Below are 19,498 nucleotides of genomic sequence, written 5' to 3' on the forward strand. Positions count from 1 at the left end.
GTTGATACCCATGGAGGTCCACAGCCAAAAGAAGAAAAACACCGAAGAAGACAGTCACTACTTGGTTTTGAAATTAAGTTAATGTGATTTTAATAAGTGTCTTATTGGAACAGCATTATTGTTAGAGAGTTGGAGGCAGATAATAAGCCGTTCAGAGAAAGGGTGGCTTAGGTTATGAATAGTATTGTTTAATATTCACTTTTAGAGTTAAAAATTAAATTGATATTATTTTCTTCAAATAATGGAACTTGGCAATTCTCTCTCATTCATATTTTAACAGATAACAAGACAGTGCGAGCTTTTCTGAGTGTTTGGGTTAATTAACAAGAGGGTTGACCGCCATGTTGTAATACATTATCTAAACACATAGAGACAATATGCCTATATGCATGCTTAAACATGTTATGGGAAAAGGGATAAGTAAAACCCCAATCTTTAAAATAATAAAGGGAATATTGTTGTTGCATCAAATCATATCATTAAGGATGAGATTTCTAAATTCTTGGAAGTGCAGAATTGGATTAGAACAAGTCAGCATGGATTTATTAAGGGGAGTCATGCCTGACAAACATATTAGAATTCTTTGAAGATGCAACAAGTAGAAAAGCCCAGTGGATGTTATCTATCTAGACTTCCAAAGGACCTTTGATAAGGTGCCTTATGGGAAGCTGCTGAGTAAGTGAGGGCCCATGGTGTTCAAGGTGAGCTACTGGCATGGATTGAGCCTTAGCTGTCTGACAGAAAGCAGAGAGTTGGGATAAAAGGTTCTTTTTCAGTGGTGTCCCGCAGGGTTCAGTGTTGGGTCCATAGCTGTTCACTTTTTATATTAATGATCTGGATGAAGGGACTGGGGACATTCTGGTGAAGTTCACCGATGATGCGAAGTTAAGCAGACAGGCAGGTAGTACTGAGGAGGTAGGGAGGCTGCAGGAAGATTTAGGCAGCTTAGGAGAATGGTCCATGAAATGGCTGATGAAATTCAACATGAGCAAGTGCGAGGTCTTGAACTTTGGAAAAATGAACTATTTTATAAATAGTGAGAACATTCATAAAGCCAAAATACAAAGGGATCTGGGAGGGCTAAACCAGGATTCTCTAAAGGTTGATTTGTAGGTTGAATCCGTGATTAAGAAAGCAAATGTAATGTTGTCATTTATCTCAAGGGGGTTGGAATATAAAAGCAGCGATGTGCTTCTGAGACTTTATAAAGCTTTAGTTAGGCCCCATTTAGAATAGTGTGTTCAATTCTGTGCCCCACACCTCTGGAAGGACATACTGGCACTGGAGCGTGTCCAGCAGAGTGTCACATGGATGATCCCTGGAATGGTAAGCCTAACATATGATGTCCGCTGGGGATCCTGGGATTGTATTCATTAGAGGTTGAGGGGAGATCTAATTGAAATTTACAAGATAATGCATGGCTTAGAAAGGGTGGATGCTGGGAAGTTGTTTCCCGTTAGGTGGGGAGACTAGGATGTGTGAGTACAGCCTTAAAATTTGAAGGGATCAATTTAGAACAGAAGTGAGGAGACATTGCTTCAGCCAGAGAGAGGTGGGCCTGTGGAATTCATTGCCATGGAGCGTAGCAGAGGCCAGGACGTTGGGTGTCTTCAAGGTAGAGATTGATAAATTCCTGATCTTGCAAGGAATTAAGGGCTACGGGGAGAGTAGAACTGAAACGTCCATCAGCCATGACTAAATGGTGGAGTGGACACGATGGGCTGAATGGCCTTGTTTCCACTTCTATGTCTTATGGTCTTAATTCCAGACCAGATAGGGAGTACACTTTTAAGATAGTTACATGATATCACCGCACAAGGTGTCCTGCTATGAAGTATTCTCCTCATATCCAGTCAGGTTCTCATTATATTGGAGTTAGCATTATGCTTTTATTCAGCCAGGTAAATATATGTAATATACAGTAAAAACAGTAAGCATAGAACCAGACAATGCAGAAGTTTGAGATATAATAACAATGGCAATAGTGTCATCAATTAGCTTAAAGACATGTTTTAATAAGAACCCAATCTTTAAGGTATATCTTATGTAAGCCAAAATATAGGACAACAATCAGACCATAACATGCTGAAAATGGTGTTTGACCCAAGAAACTACATCAAATTAAATATTAATGTGTCAGAAATTGCTGGAGAGATATGTCTCATTGAGTTGTTTTTTACTCTCACTTTTCAGATCATGTTATGTTTGTGCAGTAAGGTACTACGAATTGAATTGGTAATGAGATGGGAACATTAGGAGGGTATAGCCTCCCTGACGAATGTTGGATCCAATGCAGTATTACTTGAATCGATCAAACTTAAGGGTATGAAATAAACAGAATTAACAACCGAGAAGTATATAGACTTGTATACTTTGTGGATCTTGTGACATATGAGGCAAAGCATGTGCTTTCATTCAGTCTGGAGTGGAATTGAATGCTGGAGCTTCTGGTTGCTACCCATTGGATGCTACCCATTGTGTTACAAGATGGTGAAGGAAATAGGGTGAAGTAGAATCAAATTAGATACAAGAATAGAATTAAAGAGAGGGATCGAAACAAGAAAAACAAAGAGTAAGAAGAAATTGGAAAAATGTAATATTATTCAAGGTTCTATCAAAGATTTACTAGTTAGGGGAGTGATACATTTTCAATGTTCCTTTTCTGGACATTATGGTTCAATTCCATGACTGGACCATAACTCACATCTTTGATGGATCATTGTGGCATGAATTACCAGCCCTAAATGACTGCAGTGAGATTAATTTACTTCATGCCTCAAATCCAGCATTTTTTTTATATTCAGTGAATGTCAATGGTGCCTTTAATTGTAAGGTTAACAAAAGAGTGGTACAAATCAAGCAGCAATTTGCGATAATTCACTATTCACAGCATACTGTACTTATTCTTCATTGCAAACTGTTAAGATTTTATGCACTAATGATAGTAGGTGTTATGATCTCACCATTAATTTCACAGGAATTTCAGGCAGTATATTGAGAAAAGGCACTGAGGCAATGGTTTTATTTTGAGATGATCTATATGATAGAAGAAGGTGAATAAATATTCTGTTGGTAGAGTATTTAGGATTATGTGCACAAGAGTAGAGTAAAATGAAATTCTCCACAACGCATGATGATTTTGTACAGATGACATGATAGTAATGACCATGATAAAAATGCTGAAGTCGTGGTGATACTTAGCTCCTCTGGGGTTTCACTTTGTAAACTTCAATGGAGTACTTTAACACAGCTAACCCTCAAGAAATTCAATAAATGATTGAAGTGGGAAGGTAGGTCTCACAAGATCTATGGTGCTTCAAAGTTATTCAGGGTGCTTTATTCCTGATGAAGGGCTTTTGCCCGAAACGTCGATTTCGAACCTCCTTGGATTCTGCCTGAACTGCTGTGCTCTTCCAGCACCACTAATCCAGAATCTGGTTTCCAGCATCTGCAGTCACTGTTTTTACCAGGGTAGTTTCAATGCTGAGAAAACTTGTTCCACACTGGTCTAACCCCTTTAGATACAAAACAACTTTGTTATCTGATAGATGGTCATTGTTTCCTTAAATTTCTTTCCATTTTCCAAGATTCTTTATATCTTCCTTTTTCATCAAAGCCAGTACACCATATTTCCTTTGGGTTAGACAGTTTGTATTACACATTAAGTGTGCTCTCTTATATGGCCTTTCACTTTCCAGTGTTCTCATTGGGCACTGGGCATTTGACATTAAATGAGCCTTGACAACACCTTGGCTTCGATATTGGAGACTTGTATTCCAGAAGTAATCACACCTCAAGACAAGATGTTCCAAAATAACGAAAACATTGATATCTGCCAAAGCTGACATGTCGTCATATTCTGCCCTCAGCAAGGCTTGTCTCCAGGTATATGCCAACAATGGGGCAGGAAAAAGTTATAAGCTATTCCCACTTATATCATCTGAATCATTGGTGTAACAGCGTATCTGGTAGTTAGTGATATGCTCTGATGTGTGTTTTTCTCCATCTTCGTACCGCCCAGCTTTGAGCTCAGGACTTTGGTCCAATTCACCTTACAATTTAACACAAGTATAAATAATGTGTATTAAAATGCAAAGAAAGAACTCACATTCCAGCATGACAGAAATATGCAAAAATCTCAAAAGTACACAAAATATCAAAATGCTTTACACAACATTGTGGAAAATTGTGCAAGTATATAATAACCATATAAAGCAAAACAAATCTAATCCAGCAATTAGCACTCTAAGTCTACTCTCAAGCATCAGTAAAGTATTAGATGGCATTATTGACAATGCCTCAAGCAGCACGTCCACAGCAATAACATGGTCACCAATGTTCTGCCTGGTTCCCTCTACTTCAGATCTCCTTACTGCCATCATCAAAATATGGACAAAAGAGCTAAATTCATGGCTGTAGACACTACATTAACATTTGACTTAGTGTAGCACCAAGGAGCTGAACAAAACTGCAATCAATGGGAAAGCTTTGCACTAGTTGAAATCATTTGTAGAACAAAGGAAAATAGTTATGACATTTGGAAGCCAATTATCTTAGCCCAGGACATCTTTGCATCAGTTCCTCAGGGTAGTGTCCCAGGTCCAATTATCTTCAGCTGCTTCAGCACTGACCATTGCTCCATCATAAGATCAGAAGTGGGATATTTACTGATGATTGCACAGCATTCAGTGCTCTCTGTAAGCCTTCAGATACTGAAGTAATCCTTTTTCATGTGCAGCAAGTCCTTGACAACATTCAGGCTTGGGCTGAAGTTTCATGTGTACCACACAGTTGCCAATCTAGGGCTACCTCTAAAAGGACCATTCCCATTGACATCTTATCATTGCTGAATCTCCCTTTACCAACTGTAAGACAACATGCTCAATATCCATTACTCCCAATCTTTGTTATCTGATTTTAGCAGAAGTTTCATAACTGTGTGTCTGTTTCTCTGAAATGTGGGCTTTGCATATGATTATAAGATTTGTAAAGAGTAATATTACAGAAGAACCAGACTGCTCTTGTGGGTTATTGGAATTTCAAAATTGATGTGTAATTATGGATTGTGGTTCATGTTTTTCTTTTCGAATGTGACAGTTGATGAATTAATAATCTCATTGTGTTTGTTTCAAATTAATAGAGTCAGTAAGCTAATCATTATTATGGAATGTTTGCGGCTGTAAGAAAACATAGCTCCAACTTGGTTCAAGTAGGTGGTATTGCTAGACTAATCATTGTCATATAATGTTCATGGTTTTATTGGAACTGAATTGATGAGCAACCTTGTGTGTGTGGAGGTTTCTACAAAGTCAATATAAATGGAAGATGGAATCAATTAAACTGTTATAGGTCATACTACCAAAGCTATTAAAAAGCATCTGCAGACATGATTGATCAAAGTTTCTCGAAGCCTGTAGATCTTATGAGTACAAATGTTTCAAATGGTCTTACAAAATCTATCAGCGTAAGCATCTTGATGTCAAAAGTTAGAGCAAAATCAGAAATTAGCTTAAAAGGAGGAGATCATGGAGCTTCAGGTACTGCAGTTGGGTAAAAATGATTTGGTCAATCAATTAAAGATGCAGAGAGGCAGAACGGTGAGTAAGGATCATCCACTGAAGTCTGCTCCTCTGCCAAGGGTAACTCTGAAATTTAGGTTATTATAAGAATATCTTTTCCATGAACTATTATTGACAATAAATGTTTCCATACCGCCTGAAAAAAAATGAATTTGATCTGATTGTTCCATACCAGTCCACAATAATGTTCCAAACTTGAAAGTAAAACTTTCTCAGCCTATACAATAGCTTGCAGATTATTATTGACCAGAAGCTAAACCAGACCAGCTACATGAATATAAACACAAGAACATTTCGAAGGCTGAGATTCTGCAGCCTCCTGACTCTCACTGCCCATTCACCAACTACAATGCTCAAGTCAGGGATTTGATGGAATATTCTACACTTTAGGATGACTGCAGCTCCACTAACACTCAAGAACTCAACACTATCCAGGGAAAGTGGTCCACATGATTGGCATCCGATCCACCACCTTAAACTTTCACTCCATCCATCAGTAATAGACAGTGGCAGCAAATGGCTTAGTATCTACAAGATATATTGAATACATTGGCAAATTTCAGCATGTTCTCACCACAACATATTCAGCTTACATTCTTTTCTGCTCTTTTGAACTTCGAAAAGAAGATTTACTCTGGCTATTCTGTGCAAGAACATCATAAACGTATTCATGAAGGTCTGCTATGGCACTTATTTCAAAGAAACTCATGAATCAAGTGACTAAAGCAATTCATATCCTGTCATACATCAGTGTCGAGGACTCACCTGGAAATAAGATATTTAAAAAATCTGCAAAAGGCACAGGATTGAAGAGTTAAAAGATTATTTTGTTACATGTTTGGCTGAACAGCTGCTTCCATATGGAACTTTTATGCTTTGACCCTTGTAAAGCATCAGGTAGCAAATTTGAGCTCCTGTATTTAACATCTTGACCCAAATCTTATTTGTGCATTTCTGTCATCTCTTTAACATGGACAGAATTTCCATCCAGTAATCCAGCACAAAAATATGTTCATCATCCAAACTGTTTTTTAAACCTCAGAATCATTTTAATATTTCAGCAGATTCCCTAGCTTTCTGGGAATTTATCTAACACTGGAGGTCGGAAATAACTGCAAGAGGATTCTGAACACTGCATGTTCCTGTAGTGATACAGCTGGTGGCCTCCAAGCAATCAGTTTAAAAGTTATAAACTTAGAATTGTAATGTTAAAGGATTCAAGTCTAGCATAGCAATAACTACAATGTTAGACAGCAGAGGCAGGCAGGGGTACTTTAAAGGTTGCTTGGCCAAGTAATGGAAAATGCATCAGATAATGTGAAATTCCTTTATTTTCATAAAGCTGCTCACATTTGGCTCCCTGATACCAGCAAAGATATGATTGATTTTTCTATCAGAGGTTATTCATACATCCAAGTAACAAAAGAAAACAGAGCTCATGTTATGGATTAAAACAGGTAATTCACACTAATACATGGTCTCATAACTTTCTTAGACAATAATTTATTTTCATAATATTATGTAATAGCAACATTCATGTTCAGATTTTCAGAGACAATGTCATCCCTGTCTTCCATTTAATTATGCTGAGCTGGCGTTGATGGTCAAATGTTATAGTGATCTCATCACTAAATGTCACTTTCTTATGATCACTTCCTTACTCATTTTGGGAGGATTTAATGTTACTCAGAACCAAATTGTCTTTTCATGATGACAAATGGCATTCATTAAGTGTACCAACATAATCATTTTGATATGTTGCGTATAGCATTGCATTGTGTTATTTAGGCATATTTAGGTATCAACTTGTGAGGCAATGAAGCTTTGTTCATTAAATTTACTTTGGTAATGAGCAAGCATTTTTCAAACACCACTTTCAAGGGTGCATTAAAATACAAAATTAAACTTTCACAATAATCACACACAGCGTTTAATAACTCTTAATGACAAATATCTGAGTTGCACACAGAAATGTGATGTGATATCAATTGTACTTAATCCCACATACAACTGTCAAGAAATGTTTTAAGAATATGTTAGAATGCTTTTAGATGATTACATATTGTAGTAGTCTGCTGAGGATACTCACCTTGTGCAAAAGTTTAGTTCTGCTTAAAATATTTTGAAAAAAAAGGAACAAAAAAAACAAATGGGGCAAGTTAAGTAAATTAACTTAACAAAGCTTCATTGCCTCACAAGATCATGGCTAAATATTTCAGAACTGTCCGAGAGCAAAGATAATGTAAGATATCAGAACTGAACTCCGCTGGGACCAAACACTTAATGACAAGGTCTCTTCTAGTACTTCATTTTGATTCTGCAGGCATGTACCAGCTATACTGTTGGGTGCAGTAATGGCCATAATCTCAAAAGACAAAGGGACATCTTGTGCATTAAAGGCAAGTGCATTGAAAAGTCTGAAAAAATATTTTTTTCTGGTGCATGGGAACATCAAATTTGTTCGAGCTCTTTGATGAAATGACCAGGAAAGTTGACAAGGGTGGGGTGCTAGAGATAGTCAATGGTTTCCTCATTTCCCCTTCCCCCACCTCACCTTAGCTCGAAACTTCCAGCTCAGCACTGTCCCCATGACTTGTCCGGACTTGTCCTACCTGCCTATCTCCTTTTTCACCTATCCACTCCACCCTCTCCTCCCTGACCTATCACCTTCATCCCCTCCCCCACTCACCCATTGTACTCTATGCTACTTTCTCCCCATCCCCAGCCTCCTCTAGCTTATCTCTCCACACTTCAGGCTCACTGCCTTTATTCCTGATGAAGGGCTTTTACCCGAAACGTCGATTTCGAAGCTCCTTGGATGCTGCCTGAACTGCTGTGCCCTTCCAGCACCACTAATCCAGAATCTGGTTTCCAGCATCTGCAGTCATTGTTTTTACCATAGTCAATAAGAATTCCAGTAAGGCCTTTGATAAGGTTCCACATGATAGGCTGCTCTGGAAGGTTAGATTGCATGGAATCCAGGAGGAGCTGCCAAATTGGATACATAATTGGCTTGATGGTAGGAAACAGAGGGTAATAATGGAAGGATGCTTGCCAGACTGGAGGCTTGTGGCTAGTGGTGTACCTCAGGGGTCAGTGCTGAGCCCACTGATGATTGTTATCTATAGCAATGATTTGGATGCAAACGTACAAGGCATGATTAGAAATTTTGCAGATGACACTAAAATAGGCAGTATCATTAACAATGAGAAAGGTTATCAGAAATTGTAGTGGGACTTTGATCAGCTGGGAAAGAGTCGCAAGAAGTGACAAATGGAGTTTAATATAGATAAGTGTGAGGCCTTGCACTTCATAAAGTCAAATCCAGGTTGGAGTTAGTAGGGCATTAAGGAGTGTAGTGGAACAGTGGGACCTTGGAGTTCAGGTGCATGGTTCTCTGAAAATTGAGTCATAGGTAGACAGGGCAGTGAAGAAGGCTTTTGGTACACTGGCCTTCATCAGTTGGGCATTGAGGATAGAAGTTGGATGTTATGTTACAGTTGTACAGGACATTGGTGAGGCTACACTTGGAGTATTATGTTCAGTTTTGGTCACCTGGTTATAGAAAGCATGTTATTAAATTGGAAAGGGTGCAGAAGGAATGTACAAGCATGTTGTCAGAACTCGAGGGTCTGCGCTATAGGGAGAGGTTGGACAAACTAGGACTTCTTTCTTTACAGCTTAGGAGATTGAGGGGGGATCTTATAGAAGTGTGTCAGATCATGAGAGGCAAGAACAGGGTGAATGTATTCAGTCTTTTTCCCAGGGTTGGGGAATCAAGGACTAGAGGGCATCAGTTTAAAGTTAGAGGGGAAAGAATAAAAGGGAACCTGAGGGGCAACTTTTTTATGCAGACGGTGGTATGCGAGTAGAATAAGCACCCAGTGGAAATAGTTGAGGTGGGTACATTAACAACATGTAAAAAGGCATTTGGAGAAATGCATAGATATGGAAGGTTTAGAAAGATACGGGCCAAGTGCAGGAAAATGGGGTTAGCGTGGATGGACATTTTAATCAGCATGGACCACTTTGGGTCAAAGGGCCTGGAGGACTCTATGACTCTATGTATTTATACTGGTGACAAAAGATCAGTGTTGTCATAACAACCGGTCAGAGCTCCTAGTTACTACCAGCACTTTTACCCTTAATTCTAAAGTGTGTTATTTTTAAAAAATTACTGCAGATGTAAATTAAGTGTTTAGTTGGTCGCAAGCAAAAATTCTATGTTGGATTGATAGGATGCAATACCTAAAAATATCAGAGCGACCTCAGACTGGATTGTGATCTTTTGATGTTGCCAGGGTTGGAGGATTTGAGCTGTAGGGAGAGGCTGAATAGGCCGGGACTGTTTTCCCTGGAGCATCGGAGGCTGAGGGGTGACCTTATAGAGGTTTATAAAATCATGAGGGGCATGGATAGGATAAATAGACAAGGTCTTTTCCCCGGGGTGGGGGGAGTCCAGATCTACAGAGCATTGGTTCAGGGTGAGAGGGGAATGATTTAAGAGGGATCTAAGGGGCAACTTTTTCACGAAGAGGGTGGTGTGTATATGGAATGAGCTGCCAGAGGAAGTGGTGGAGGCTGGTACAATTACAGCTTTTAAAAAGGCATCTGGTTGGGTATACGAATAGAAATGGTTCAAAGGGATATGAACCAAGTGCTGGCAAATGGGACTACATTAGGTTAGGATTTCTCGTCAGTATGGACGAGTTGGACCGAAGCATCTGTTTCCGTACTCAATATTTCTATGACTCTATGACTGTAATAAAATAATGAGGGGTTGACAGCACAGGTATTTTGTGTTTTTCTCTTTAGCGAATATGTGTGAACGGAGGTTAAAAGCCAGATTCAGCTCCAAAGGAATATTCTACTGGGACTGAACAATTCTTGAGAGGACTAGTCTGAGTTTGAGGGTCAGCGTGTTGTGACAGTGATGGTCAAAGACTTATCTCCTCGTCACATGCATTTTAGATTAATACTTAGTTTCACTCTGAATGTTAGAAGTCAGTTAGCTAGCAATCAGATAAAAAGGAAACAGGACAACCAATGGATATTTTTTCACCTGAATATGTTGAAGTGTGCTCTGTAAGTACATGTGGCAGACATCTTGTGTGCTGGACCTTGGCCTTCATGGTAACTATCAATCTATCCACAGAGACAAAAAGATAGATGCATGATGGAAGCAGCATGGACCAGATGCTATTAGTGGACTCTTCCGATCTTCAATCGAATTTCCTGAGTGTCTCTGACAAACCCGTCTGCTGTTCATGTGCCTAATCATGCATTTGAACAAAGAAACTACGGGGTCCCCACCTAACTATGGTGAGCAGGCACCTGATCTCTGGTGGCCCTCTGACTACCAGTGTTCTAGGAAGCTTCCTCCTTGGCCAGCTGTAGAGATGTGCGAATGGTGTGTTCACACCTACTTGAGGTAAAATAACTGACAAGATGTCAGTATCTGAGCTGGTGAGGTGGGTGGGGGGTGCAGCGTTGCCAGTGCTTCCTCTGAGTTATCTGTGCCTTCTTCTTCAGAGTGGGAGAGGAGACAATGCCCTGAGAGGCTGGTCTCATCAGATTGTGTTTGTATGGATGCTATTGGTGCCAGGACCAGTCTCTGTCTGTCTCATTTAGCCAGATGAGTTGTGAGTTGAAGTTTGAGACCCGTATACCCATCCTGGCTCTTTGTGCACTCTTGAAAGGAGACAAATGGAGGGATTGAGTGAGATGTAAATGGTTGACTCTGATAGTGGACTTAGAGGACTCTAAGTGAGGTGTCCTGAGTGAGGGAGCAGGAAGTTCAGACAGCATTCAAAAGGACCCAGTAGTGACCAAAGTTTCCACTGCTGGGTTATTTTCAACAGCAGTGCCATAGAGGTGTGGTGCTTACATAATGAGGTGAGCAACAGAGATTTGCATGAGAAAACTCACTAGAGCTCACAAGAAAGAATGTCTCAATGAAGTATCCTGAAATTTACTTTTGGTAATATCCGGCCTTTCCTGCCAGCTAGCCAATAGTCTCTTCAGGTTATTATTATGCCCCTGATATCACGAATATTTATTTTCCACAATAACCTTTGATCAAATGCCTTATGGAAATTTGGGTATGGCACATCTGCAGGCTCATCTTCAAAGAACTCCAACAAATTGGTTAAACATGAATTCCCTCTCATTAAACCAATCTCCCTGATGACCTAGTTTTTTCTAGATGTCCAGCTATTATTGCTTTAATGATTCATTCCAGCACTTTCCCCATGACAGATGTCAAGCTAACTGGCCTATAATTTCCAACTTCCCTTTCTTCTTGAATAGACAGGTTACATTTGCTAATTTCGAGTCTGATGGGATGTTTTCAGTGTCTAACAAATCTTTAAAAATTAATACAGATTGTTCTTCCACAACACAATGATTGCATACTTCTGCAACCCCGCATTATAGAAACAGTGCTTAAAGTTTTGGCGTTGTGATCGCATTACAGCCAATATGTTTTTAAAATTTGCGCTTTAGAACTAGTGTCCCCAATTTGTCAATCATATTACAATGAATTCACATAACAAAAAATGTGTTATAGCAGAACAACCTGTACTGGTGCACCTGCAACTCTCTTCAGATCCTAACCTTTCTCATTAACTTTACAGTCGTTTTCTGCTGTTCTTTATATCCTGACCAATCATCTGACATGCCACTCAGTTAATTTGCTTTTAACTTAAGTTTGATGTGAAATAACTTGACAGAGATCAGTATCCCATCACCAAGTCACCCGGGTGTTTCTCGTGGAAAGTTCTTGACACTGATCCAACTCCCTCAGAATGTCAGAATGTCTGACACCCCTCTCTTTTTTAGTTTTTCCAAGAAAAACACCGATATGGCCAGGGAACCAGTAACAAGTAAGGCCCAATAGTGGCCATGCTTATGTGAAAAAAAAAGTGAAGGGAGAGACTTAAATGGAAGCAAGTGAAGGAATAAATCAAAATAGAGTTGGAGTGGGGAATAAAGCACTCCACCACCCCTGTTGTGCCTGCCTCTCTCTAAAGGCATCGAGAGAATTGGTGGACACTGTGTGCTCCCTCTCTAAGAACACCCAGGCTCGAACATAGCAAGGGAAGAGGGGCAGGCAGTCGGTCAAAATGAATCCCTCCATGGCCTGCTACTTGGATCTGTTTATAACCAGCCTGGCCAGGCCTGGGAGCAGACCCATGAGGAGCTCCTCCGGCCTGCCCGTACCCCTCCACACTGGGTGCCCAACGGTCAGGAGCATGGGGCTGAAATGCAAACAGAAACAGAACAAAAGGTCCTTCACATAACTTAAAAGGGAGTGCAAACACCCGCAACTATTGTACACATCATTCATGGACTCCACAGTGCCATAAAACAAGCAATCAGGCTGGGAGTCCATGAATCACCACAATCTGCAGTTACAGGGTACTGCTGTGTGAAACACCCTCCACCCAGATCCCCGAGGGAAAGAGTGAGGATTCCTGTATAGAGAGCCCTCCACTGCCCAGTGGTAAGTAGATGTGTCAGAGCATGCCCAAGCAGTGGATGAAGACGAGGTGGATGGTGTGCAGCAGCAGTCGATACATAGTCCACTGTTTTGTTTCCCTAAAGGACATGCAACTCAGAGGCAGCTCAAGTTGTTGGGCACAGGCACCCAAGGGAAGTATGGGATCTTGCGGCTGAAGTGAAATTCTGTCCAGGTAGGGGTATGCACAGATGGGATACACCTCTGTTTTTATCTATTAGCCAGGAATCCATAATTGGACCAGATTGACAGTCAAGAAATTCATATTATATGAGACCTATTCTTTTCTTCAGAACAATTAATGATGAGGAATAAATGTTGGCCTGGCTGACAACACTCATGCCTGTGAATGAATAAAATAAACTAATAAGTATTGAAACAAATTGTGGCTACTCCCATGAGAACAAGCACACACCTACCAACTTCACTGACAGTGGTCACATACCAGTTGAGTATTTGTGAAATCCCTTTCAGTGAATGAAGGCCTCTTTTTGATATGTCGATGGCTGATAGTCACACATATACAGTCCATGAGACCTTGCATCTGGGTAATCAAGCAATGGCCCGAGATCCTTTGGTTCTCAGTCTGATTGTCTGCAACAGTTCAGATTGACACCACTGAAGAGAACAACTGGAGGCACCTTGTTGCAATGATGTGCAGTTGATGGAGAGGTCTCACTCATATCTCCAGTTGCCTTTTGGAATGGGTCTGAGGGATAGAAGATGAGAGGCCAAGTTACCTTACCGTTTATCAGATGACAACTAATAGAAGTGGCATGGCGGATATCTTCACCACACATTTTCAGGAGAGATGTTATCTTAAACAACACTGCTGACATGACACCTGGAGATAGCTCATTCTTTGTCTGTAGACTACAGGGTACCTTATGGTTATGGCATAATGAGAAACAAATATCCAATCTGTCATGGAAATGTTTTAACCCAATTAGTTAACTAATTGGTGTTGTCTACCTGTGACTCCAACCTCAGATGGATCCCATAGAAAATTAATGCTAATTCTAATATACCTAGAACACATTTGGGAGCACTATTTGTTCACCTAGTGTCAGTTCTAGCAATGCTGCACAGACTCAGATCTAAGAACAGTGTGGCACGGAGGCTCACTGGTTAGCACTGCTGCCTCACAGCACCAGGGTCCCAGGTTTGATTCCAGCCTCAGGTGACTGTCTGCGTAGAGTTTGCACAATCTCCCCGTGTCTGCATGGGTTTCCTCTGTGTGCTCCGGTTTCCTCCCACAGTCCAAAGATGTACAGGTTAGGTGAATAGGCCATGCTAAATTGCTCATAGTGTTAGGTGCATTAGTCAGAGGGAAATGAGCCTGTTTGGGTTACTCTTTGGAGGGTTGCTTTGGGCTGAAGGGCCTGTTTCCACACCGTAGGGAATCTAATTTAAGTGGTAGCATGGCCGGGCAGTATGAGGTGCTTCTCTTTTGATTGAGACATGAATTCATATCCCACCACTACCTGAGCACTGGGTGAAGGAGTCTATTCAGTTTCTTGTGAATGACCTTGGCGGGTTGTGATGTGTCAGTTTGGGCATTTGCAGCTCCTCAGACCTCACATCCTGTTGCTGCTGGTGGCATGGTCGCGCGGTCCAAGGCGCAGGCGCGTGGGTTTCCTCCAGTTTCCTCCCACAGTCCAAGGATGTGCAGGTTAGGTGAATTGGCCATGCTAAATTGCCCGTAGTGTTAGGTGCATTAGTCAGGGGTGAATGTAGGGGAATGGGTCTGGGTGCATTGCTCTTTGGGTGGTTGGTGTGGACTTGTTGGGCCGAAGGACCTGTTTCTACACTGTAGGTAATCTAATCTTATCTATTTGAAAACAGTGCTTAGTCATCAATTTTCTCTCCCTTTGAATCTTCTGGCACCATGGGCACATTGGGATGTAGAAACACTTGTCAGAACATAACTCAAATACTTAATTTTCCAATTTGGACCTTAAAGTTAGTCATTTACCTTAAATCAAATACACAAAGAGTATTTAACAGAAGTTCACAAAATGTACTCTGAGCAGGGAATTTCACCATTAAGCATAAATCATTCACAGCATCATTAATCCAACTAATAACTCTTGAAGGACATAGTTACCACACTAAACATGCATCAAATATTGAAGAAACTAACAAGAGGGAAAAATCTATTTGCCTTGGTCTTTAGCAATCTTATCCTTCCTTATATTGAATACATCATTATCAATTTTGAAAACTTCTAGTGACAGCGTTTCCTCCTTTGTCACCATGGCCTCAATGGGTCTAAAGATAGAGCAGAGTATTCATTTAACATTGCAGACTCACTCACTCATGCCCGCACGCATTTAGGTTCCCATATGCTCAATCCTCCTTTCTCACTCCCCTACAATATATATGTCAATCGAAGACTCATCTATATTGGCTGCCAGTCTTTCCTCATAATTACTTCGAACTCTGATTTAATTTTACACTTTGTGATGAAACGTGCATAATATTACAATTTTTGGAATTTAAACTTTCAAATTTTAAGGAATCAATTGGGTTTTAATTTGTCCTGTACAGGTATTTTAATTCGAAAGATGAGGATGTAATTTCGACGGTAAGCTAAACGCACATTTTAGAAATATTTATGTGACTTCAGCCAAACACTCAGCAGCCCCTGTGGTGTTAATGTGAAATATTAGCCTTGTTGAATTTATGGCACTTAAGGCAAACACATTCAAACAATTAATATAATTTTGAGAACAAAAGGATCAAAGATAACTCAGAAGAATCTGGCATTCAGTGCAGAATTCAAAATTGCTTTTATGTGGCAGGGAGACCAAGTTTTTTTTTCCCAGTTCACTTTAAAGGAGTTAGATCTAACCTTAGCAGAAGTGTTTGGTGTTCTGTGAAAACTTCAAGCCAGGAAAACCTGGATAGAAATCAAATTACTTAACTGAGAACGTTTAGGCAATCAAAATTATGATAGCTTCATGTCATCAGGCACGTAAATAAATTATAAAAAATTCCCAACAGTCCAAGGGAAAGAAATTGGAAATTGTTAGTTAACTAAAGATTTAAAAAGCTGATTATAGATGTGGTATTTCTCTGGGACTGAGTCTGTAACAGATGGTGTTGCAAAACAGGTTGAAACTTAGTTCTGATGTTTATGTTAAGAGCTTTTTAAGTTGTGAATCGAGAGAGAAAGAGAATTTTGCTTATTTCCTTCTTATTTTGTGTAATAAATCTATGTCTAATTGTTAAATAGCAGCTGCAGCCTTATGTGAATATGTCTCAGTTACTAACCACCAAGTTAATCAGCTGCAAATTACGTGATCTATTAAGTCACTTCTCATTCTGAGATCAGACCTGACCAGTATTACCACCAGTTGGAATCAGAACAACACCCCCTCCATACTGCACCATTTTTCCAGCCTCACATTTATTTCTGTCATTGTCCTACTGCTGTACTCACTTGTGTATGATATTGAGAATATTCCAGAGTTAATTACCTTTAAGGTCCTGCATGTTTTTTTTTATTAACCTGGATTCCTGAATTCTGACTGCAAGATAACATCCTAAGTCATTGATATTAATGTGCACCACAGCCTTTGCTGTTCACACTCCCGTACAACCTCTTGTAAAGGTTCTGCAGCTGTGTAGTGATGTTCTTGATCTTGGCACCACGGATGCAACTGGATTCACGTGTTTGGTCACAAAAAATGGCTAGTGTTCCACTAATTAACAATACCCCTTTCACAATTGTTCTCAATTTCTTCTTCGTTCTTCTTTTTTATGAAGAACATTTGTATTGCCAACTTATGCCTGTTACCTTGTGCCAATTTAAACATTGTGATATGTGGGGAATTAATGTCTCCCTTATTCGCTGTGGCCATAGGTTTAATGGATGGTTGATAATTATCGAGGATATTGATGAATGATTCTAATTTTGCTTCTATGTGATTCCAACTATTCCATATGTTAAAACAAATACACAATGTTACTACATGACTGTGTTATCTAATAAAGGAGATGTAGGAATGAACAAGCTAAGAAATGGTCCTCAAAAATGAATAAGTAGTCCCTCAAGAAAATCTCAAGAAGAGTCTTCAGAAAAATACCCGAGGTTGGCCACCTTTGAGTGTGCCTTCTTTGTCCGTCAAGTTTTTGGGTGCGACTCCAATCAAGAGCTTCCATCTCTGACCCAAGGAGGGTTGATATCCTCTTATCACAAGACCAACCTAAATATTCTCCCTTGTCTGGACCTCCAGGATTGTTACAGATATATTGATAGTTTTTTTCATGAACATGGATAAAATCTTGAAAGGAGGAAGCCAAGTTTAAATCTACCCGGATTCTGCAATTTGCAAACCTCACAGCTAGAACCGAGAGTTTTCATGCAGCAAGATCTTAGACAATCAACTTCTCATCAAATTCAGACAGACCTGGAATTGCTTGACCAGGTATACAGCCACATTGTTTACGCTTTCAGTGAACATGCTTATTAAAAGAATGTTACTAGGAAAAAGTGAGGGGAAAGCAGATGCTAGAGAATCATAGTTGAAAAGTGTGGCGCTGGAAAAGCACAGCAGGTCAGGCAGCATTGGAGGAGTAGGAGAGTTGACATTTTGGGCTTATGCCTGAAATGTCAAATCTCCTGCTTCTTGGATGCTGCGTGACCTGCTGTGCTTTTCCAGCGCCACACTTTTCGACTCTAAAAGAATGTTACACAGATTTGATGGAGCCAAGCTCAGTAAGAGGCCAGAGGCATTGCATGACAAGGTCAGAACTTGACAACTGAAGGTTCAAAATCACATTGTAGTCAATTCATTGGATCTTCCTGCCCCTGCATGATGCTAGAATTGGACTCAGCCCACAATATTTTCGAGAAAGGTGCAAAGAGGCAGATGAAAGATACAAACTGGAGCACCATCTCTCTCTGCTTTTGGCGTCTTCTTTAACAACATCATCTCAGTGAGATGACCCAAAAGCCAGAACCAGCCCTAGCTGTGAGGGGAAATCCAAATTGATGACTGCAAATCCTGAGACATCAGTCAATCTTCAAAGAGCAAGGAACAGCCTGCTTCAGCCTCACTGAACAGGTATTACCAGTTCTTTCATACAAATTGTTCAAATACTGTAATAAGGAGCTTTGGATAGGGTGCAGTGAATCCTCAGAAATGCATGCCAGAAGTAGGCAGTGTTGAGAAAAAAGTGTTTACTGAAGACTCCTGTGAAGAGGTTGATAGCATTGGATAGAGTTGAATTGAAGTATGATTGTAGAATTTGATAAATATTGCTTTACGTTGATAAATTGTTCAATAAGTTGTGTTGGACCTTTTCCTGACTCTTGTCCCCTTTGTCTATCTCACATAATGCACTTGAGTTAAAAAAAAGTTACTGCAAACTAGTGAAGAGGAGTCAGGGTACATTTCCCCACTTTCCCATTTCTCCATACCAGGATTTAATTATGATTTTTGCATTTGCATTTTTGAAAACAAGGAGGCAAATTTTTAAATTGAGACCACTGTTAAGACAGGACACAAAATAAATCACTAAGTACAGGCATGATTGAAAAATATCCCTGGCTTTGAAGCATTTAATAAAATTATGTTCCTACTCCTTTGGCCACATGCTGACCAAAACATATTTCTTCCATCGACTGTTCTATTCATGTTCCAACATTAACACGGTTCTGATAGCTCTATCTGCAGCTACAGTGATATAATGTAAGTGAAATGACATAACTGTCAGTAGTAAAACAAAGAAATATTTCCTGTCTTCCTGTCGCAGCAATGTCAAAAACAGGAAAAAAGAGTTTGATGTCAGTGACGTTAAAGTGTGGCAATCAAATTGAACACCAATTTGTAGAGGATTCCTATGAGCTGCAACTATATAATATTGGTGACTGACTAGGAACCTCTATGAGAGTTTATTAGAAATTTAACCAGTCAACAAAATAAAGCACAAAAAAATCATTACAGCTGACTAAAGCAGAAAAGAGCTTAAGCCTTTATTTTGTTATTTCCTTTTCTTTTTTCCTATGAACAAGAATCCAAAGTCAAGTCGAGAGATTTTTAGCGAAGCATCAAAAATGAATCAATAAATTTTGATATAGCTATTGGAGGAAGTGAATGAGACAACAAAGAAAAGAAGCCAGATCAAAATTTTCAAATTCCAAGACCAAAATGCTGAACACTCTACACAAAGAATGGAGCAATGTGAAGACAGAGCGTGAAGAGAAAACGATACCTGCATGAAGAAAAGACTGCGTAGTGATGCAAAAGTGATTGTGGTTTGAAATACAAACAGAAAATCCTGGAAATATTTAAGAAATCTGGCAGCATCTGTGGAGGGAGGAACAGTTAACATTTTACATTTGTAAACTTCTTTCAGAACTGGTAAAAGTAAACAGTTTTTGAGCAAGTGA

The sequence above is a fragment of the Chiloscyllium punctatum genome, chromosome 20 (assembly GCF_047496795.1).
Source record: "Chiloscyllium punctatum isolate Juve2018m chromosome 20, sChiPun1.3, whole genome shotgun sequence".
Taxonomy (NCBI): domain Eukaryota; kingdom Metazoa; phylum Chordata; class Chondrichthyes; order Orectolobiformes; family Hemiscylliidae; genus Chiloscyllium; species Chiloscyllium punctatum.